This window comes from Spinacia oleracea, chromosome 1 (assembly GCF_020520425.1).
Source record: "Spinacia oleracea cultivar Varoflay chromosome 1, BTI_SOV_V1, whole genome shotgun sequence".
Taxonomy (NCBI): Eukaryota; Viridiplantae; Streptophyta; class Magnoliopsida; order Caryophyllales; family Amaranthaceae; genus Spinacia; species Spinacia oleracea.
This window is the reverse complement of record NC_079487.1, coordinates 86,778,329-86,784,917: the sequence shown is the minus strand read 5'-3', so window position 1 is coordinate 86,784,917 and position 6,589 is coordinate 86,778,329. Positions and strand designations below refer to the sequence as shown.

General features: G+C 42.0%; 1 pseudogene; it reads right to left on the bottom strand.

Annotated features, from left to right (window-relative positions):
* Positions 1–3,005: 3,005 nt before the first annotated feature.
* Positions 3,006–3,688, bottom strand: LOC130465500 (putative protein FAR1-RELATED SEQUENCE 10; annotated as a pseudogene).
* Positions 3,689–6,589: the final 2,901 nt, after the last annotated feature.

The following is a 6,589-nucleotide window of genomic DNA, read 5'->3' as shown; positions in this document are numbered from 1 at the left end:
ATGTTCACTCTGAGGGATAGATCTACGTCTGTGCCAATTCGAACCGTCCTGTCTGTCACGCCTTCCTCTAATTCTATCTCCTCAGTTTCGTCAGTTGACGTGGGTTCCAACAGTCCTTGTTCCCGATGCTCGAAGTTTTCCATGCTTAGCAACGTGTCTTTTTTACGCTCTGCTCTCTTTCTTTTTCGAGATTGGGGAATTTCTTCTTCTGCCAGTGGTGGGGGTCTGGGTGGTTGTTTTAGCGCTGTGTGGTAGCACTTCTTAGCCTGCTCCTGACTGCCTTTGACCCTGGCTAAGCGTCCATCATTTGTCGTATACATCATGGTGAGGTGATAAGTAGAGACTACAGCCCCTGCGTCATGAATGAATGGTCTGCCAAGAATGACGTTGTAGGCTGCAGGGACTTTCACAATCATGAAGTCTACCATGATGTCCTTGATATCTTTCCCTTGGCCAATCTGCACTGGCAAACTGACTATCCCCTCTGGTATCACTGTGTCTTTCCCTGTGAATCCGATTACTGGGTAATTGACTGGCTTTACGTATTTCTCATCAATTTGCAACTCTTGGAAAGCAGGCCAGAACAAGATGTTTGCAGAGCTACCTCCGTCTATCAAAATACGGTGGATTTTTCTGTTAGCTACGTTCAGGGCTAGTACCATAGGGTCGTCATGGGGGTATATTATGCCTTTACAGTCCTCCTCTGTGAAAGTACACTGCGGGATTTTTGGAGGGGCAGGCCACCTGCCAGAATTATGGTAATTAACCTGGTGTTTGAATTCGCTCACACTGGCCTTGGCACCGCTAACAGTGGTTCCTGCGTAAACTGGCCCTCCTGTTATGACCAAAATGTCGCCCATCCTCTTTTGGTCTGCTGGGTAGCTTTGCTTGGGTTCCACCTTCTTATTGTCAGACCTATTATCATTATCTCTATTCTCATAGGTTCTGCTATACGAGCTTTTTGCTTTGAACTGAGTCAAGTATCCCCTCCGGATCAGATCTTCGATATTATCCTTCAAATGAGTGCATTCTTCTGTGAGGTGGCCATGATCTCTGTGAAAGTCGCAGTACTTTTTTGGGTCCCTGTATTTGTTGTACATTTTGGGAGGTCTCTGCCACTTCTCGTCTTCTTTGCTGATGGCAAAAATTTGAGTTCTGGATGCCACTAAGGGGGTATATTCATTGAACTTTCCCCTCTTTTCAGTTTTGAATTCGGTACCTCTGCCTCTGCCTGGTCCCTGCCAGTCTTTTCTGGGCTGTGGGTTTTCTCTTCTGTCTGGGTATTCTTTTTTGTATGGCTCTTTCTTGCTCTGGCTGCCGTAATTGTTCTCACTTGCCACATATCGACGTGAGGTTGCTCTGCCAATCTCTTCACTCTTTATAAATTCATTTGCCTTTCCCAGCACCTCTGCCAGGGTTGTGAATGATTTTCTGCCCATATAGCTTTTGAATTCTCCATCCCGCAGACCAGTCATCATGGCCAGGACTGCTACCTCCTGCTGCAACTTAGGTATATTCGACGCCTCCATATTGAATCTGGATATGTATTCCCTCATAGACTCCTGAGGCCCCTGGATGACTGACATCAACTGCCCTGTCATCCTTTCTCTGGCAATGTTTGCCACATATTGGGTGCGAAACAAGATAGCTAGCTGCCGGAAAGAGGTTATGGTGCCTTTGGGTATTTTACCAAACCAGCTCTGTGCCATCCCTTCTAGAGTGGAAGGAAAGACCTTACACCACATAGAGTCTGTGTTGGTGTACAGCATCATGTGTCCCCCAAAGGCAGAGAGGTGATTTGTTGGGTCTGTCTTTCCGGAGTATTTGCAGGTGGGCATTTTTATTTTTTCCATTCTTTCAGAGAGTATTTCATCGCAGAAAGGATAATTATCAGGCTTAACTACTGCTCGGATGGGATTGGGCGTACCTGACACGGAGTGGTGTCTATGACTGGGTGCTTGTTCAGTCCTTGCTCGGGGTTGAGCTCTGCTTGGTGTGATACTCTCTGCTTCGTACTCTTGATTGTCAGCCCCTTCCATGTCCTGCTGCAGATTCCTCCTCCAAACATTCGGACTATGTTGGGGTCTGGGACGTTTTCTCCTCTGCTCAACCTCAACCTCTGGGGCTGTTCTCATGACCTGGGCTTGTGGGGTTGTTTGAGTAAGGAAGGTCAGGACTTCTATTGCTGTGCGCATCTGGTCAGGTGAGAACTGTGCCCCCAGCCGCGCTAGCGAGGCACTGGTCGGAATTGGGATACCCTGGGCCTAACTAGGGGTTGCCATAGCTCTGGGTTGTGGTGTTTCTCTTGGGGGACCAAGATTTTGAGGCATGCCAAACAAGGGTATGTTTGTGGTTTTCTGGTTGTTTTTTGAGGTGGGTGGTTCTATCTGTTGGATTACCGGTTCGCTTGACTCGGTCATTATGTGGGAGGGTAGGTTTTTGAAGAGCGAGGTCTGGGAATGCTCCCCTCCTTCTAGCGCCACTTGTTCCGAGTATGGAACTGGGGGAGCCCTGCCTGGTGACGTTGCCCTGTCAGACAGAACGAACGTAAGCTAACCTCGGGGGTTTAACCGAGGAAACCCCCTCCGATGCCTAAGTCAGCAAATGGGATAATGCTCTAGAGAGAGAAAGTAGAGAGGGTTAAGAATTGTACTTGTATTGAACGTGTCCGCAAATGAATGGGGACGGCAGTATTTATAGGCGTACTATTCAGTACTTTGGCCTATTCAGATGTTGCCGCGTGTACGCTAGTGATGTACTTGTTGTTTGTCCTTTTGCTTAACGACGTATCTATGTTGTTGTCTAGCAAGTCGTTGCCCCGCAGACCTAAGGGTCTGCGCGGTTCTTGAGGACTTGTGGTACTTTCAATAGGTACTTCCTGCGGTTGCTTTGCTTGATCGGTCTTATCAGATGTCCGATGGTCTGCTGTGACGTGGATGATCTGCTAGGTTACTTCTACTCCGTACAGGAGCAAATAGGATTTACATCATCATGTACTTGAGAATTCATTTCTTTTTTGCCATTGTTGATGACGGAACACAATTTACATCATTATTCTCCTTATCTGGACAAGTTGTCACATTGTGGCCACTTCTCTTGCAAAAACTACAACTTCTAGCCTGCTTGACTCGTTCCCTTCCACCAATGTCACGTTTTGTCTTGGGTCGACCTTTTGTAATTTACTTTGAAGGATTTCCAACTGGATTAGAAACTTCGGGGCTGTCATTATTATTAAACACCTCTTCAATGTTGGGTGTTTCTCTAGTAAATACAGAAACAACTCTACTTGATTCATGAAACTCATCTCGTTTCCAACGAATGGTAAGTATGTAGCTGGTATCTCGAAACAGTCTCTATGAAGGAATATACTCAATACATGACGACAAAGAATACCTCAAAATTGAAAATGTTTACAACTACAACCAACTACATCACCATTTAGTGACACGATGTGCTTCTGTGAAAGTGGTTGTTTATAATGTTGCACTATAAAGTCCACCTTACTTTTCTCACATACCTTATATTGAGTTGCCCATGCAAACTGTTCTTGAAATTTTTGGAAACAAAATTTTGTGAATGTATTATAAACTTGCTCCTCCAAAGGAGACATAGTTCTAAGAGAGGTGCCCCTATATGTATCCAACATGGTATGATGTAATTGTTTCTGCTCAATTTCCTCAATAGCAAGGTCAACCTACATTTTGAAATGAGAAAAAAAAAATCATTTACAACAACAAAAATAAGCAAGAGTTCTTGTATGTAATAAATTTTGCAAATTCTTATTTAAGTATGAGTGATTAAGAAAAGGATACTTATTTGTTTGATAAGTTGAGTTAAACATGAGCGTGATGATGTAAAACGTTTCACAAAAGCATTTATACTCTCTGATCTCCCAGTTGTAGTCATACAACAAAAAAAATTGCCACGAAGATATGCCGGTACCCAATATTCTTTAACTTCATATAAGCCTTTAACATATTTATTTTCTTGTAAATTGAACTTGGAAACAACAATAGGCCATTCTTGTTCAAAATCATGGACATTATCAAGCCTGTAAAGCTTATAAAAATCTGCACACCAAGAAGAATATTCATCTCGAAGAGTTGACGTAAACCAACCACTAAATTTTGCACTAATGTGCCATATGCAATACGCATGTTTTGTGAGTGGCATCTCAATTGTTATTGCTTGCGTCATCCACGGATCTTGATCGGTTATGATCGTCTTTGGCGTCCTTTTCATAAGAGTAACAAAAGTCTAAACCAAAAGAAGAAATATATGTATGAGAGAGTTGTCAAATAAAGTTAAATAAAAGTGTATCATATTTAAGATGTTTTCTAATTTGCACCTTCATTAACCAACGAAATGTTGCCACTGTCTCATTTCGAAGGAGGGCACAACCAAATAATATAGTCCTTCCATAATTGTCAATTCCTATAAAAATGCCAAAAGGCATATCATAAGAATTCACCCTATAAGTAGTGTCAAAGGCAATAGCATCTCCGTACTCTTGATACCATTCAAAGCAATGAGAAGGTGACCAAAAAAAAATTCTAGTCTATTTTGATCATCAACAGTGAATGTATACTGGAAGCTTGAGTTATCCAGTTATCCTCCTTGGCAAGCTTACAAAACTCCAGAAGATCATTAGCATCATCCTCTATATTTTCTTGCCGGATCATGTTTAAGAAATTATGAATATCTTTGTGAATAAAGGGAAGATCTCCATACTTTATATTTTTGTCAAGCTACATAAATCGCATGATTTGTTTCACAGTAAGTGAAGCTTCTTTTAATAACAGAATACGATCCTCGTCTTTGACAGGCTAAAGTCGTATTACCTAATCAAAAATAACCTAAGTTCACCAACTAAAAATATAGTGAGGGAAGCAGGGATCGTATCCACAAGGGAACAGGCGTTCTTTCTACTATTAAAAGACTAATCTAGACTACTGGTAACAAGAGTTGGGTTGATTTGTATGTCAAACTAAAGCAAGTAATCAAATTGGAAAATAACAATATTAAAGGAATCTAGGGCAGCGGTTCACCATAAATGCAGACCAGGATTGGACAACGGACAATAACAATCAACTAACAATCATAACTAGGAAAACATGCATCTCTCGAATCTTATGAATTCCTTAGGATAAAACAACTAGCAGGCTCTCGCTATGTACTAGAAATAATTCCTTTCTAATAGCCACATACCAAAAACATCAGATTTATACCTCTCGGCGCATAATCTAAGGTTAATCAAACTCAAATCAAAATAGTCCGGCCGAACAGAATTGACGAACAATAATAATAAGCTATAGAAATTATGACCAATCAATCAACTAATCGAGTCCACATATAATCCCAATCATGCATTCATGGATCCCCTAAACCCTAGAAATTAAACTACTCACTCATGATAATAAATAACAACGCAATCAACATAATTGAAAACATGATTAGAGCGATAAAATAATTTAAAGCAAGAAATAATACCGGATTAAAAGACAATGGAATAATAAAGCTTGAATCTTTGATTAAAATTAAAACTAAGTGTTTGGAGAAAATAGAGAGAACTAAAAATAAACTAAGTAATTGAAACTAGAGAATAAAGATGTCACTCCAAATAACTAAGGCTCCTTTATATAGTTTGCCTAAAATAAAGCTTAAAAAAGGAAAAGAAACCACGCGAAAAAGCTGCAGAGGTTGGCGTCGCCCGATCGGGAGACGCTTCGCCCGATCGGGCGAAGTGCTCAACATTCGGCCCGATCAGGCCAAATTCCGCCCGATCGGGCGGTTTGCGAAAGGGCTATATCTTCCTTCTGATGGGCGCCCGATCCGGACCGGGCGAACTGCGCCCGATCGGGCGCGTATGGATGGCTTCAATTCTTCGTCCTTCCGCCCGATGGTCGCGTTTCGCCCTCAGCTCACAGGGCGATTTGCAATCTTCAATATCCTTCGCCCAAATTACCGAGTCTAACTCTCTGGGCTCAACCATAAGCATCTAAGGCTCCCGAAATTCGACGTTAAAGGTCCCGAACTTCCTCGGGCTCGTGTAGTGGCCTAAATCACCATGAAACGGGTCTAAAAAGACCAATTTCTCATAATCAAACCTGAAACTCAAGGCACACTCAATAACGTATATTAGTACTAAAAATGGCTCCTAAGAGCTCATTTGACACATAAAGGTACTAAGGGACGGGGGTAAAACACTATATAAAACGCACATATTAAACTCCCCCAAGCTAGATCTTTGCTTGTCCCTAAGCAAGGAAATCATCGATGAATACAAGACCAACTTCACCCCCAACATATTTCAAAATGAAAAATATAATTCAAGGCAAAATCCAATGAGCATGCATCAACGTCAACCAATCAAATCCATCTAACTGCTAATCCACCTTAACAATCGTCACGCAAAGCGAACCACAAAAGCACAATGGAATTCAAGACTAGTGCTCACACACTCGTCACTCATTTATGTGGTGGGTAAAAGATGTACCCGTTCGCTCTCTTCCCAACATATAAGTGAACAATGCCCTCCCAAACTCACAACACTCGTGTGTCTAGAAAAACATACACTCAACCTAGTAGT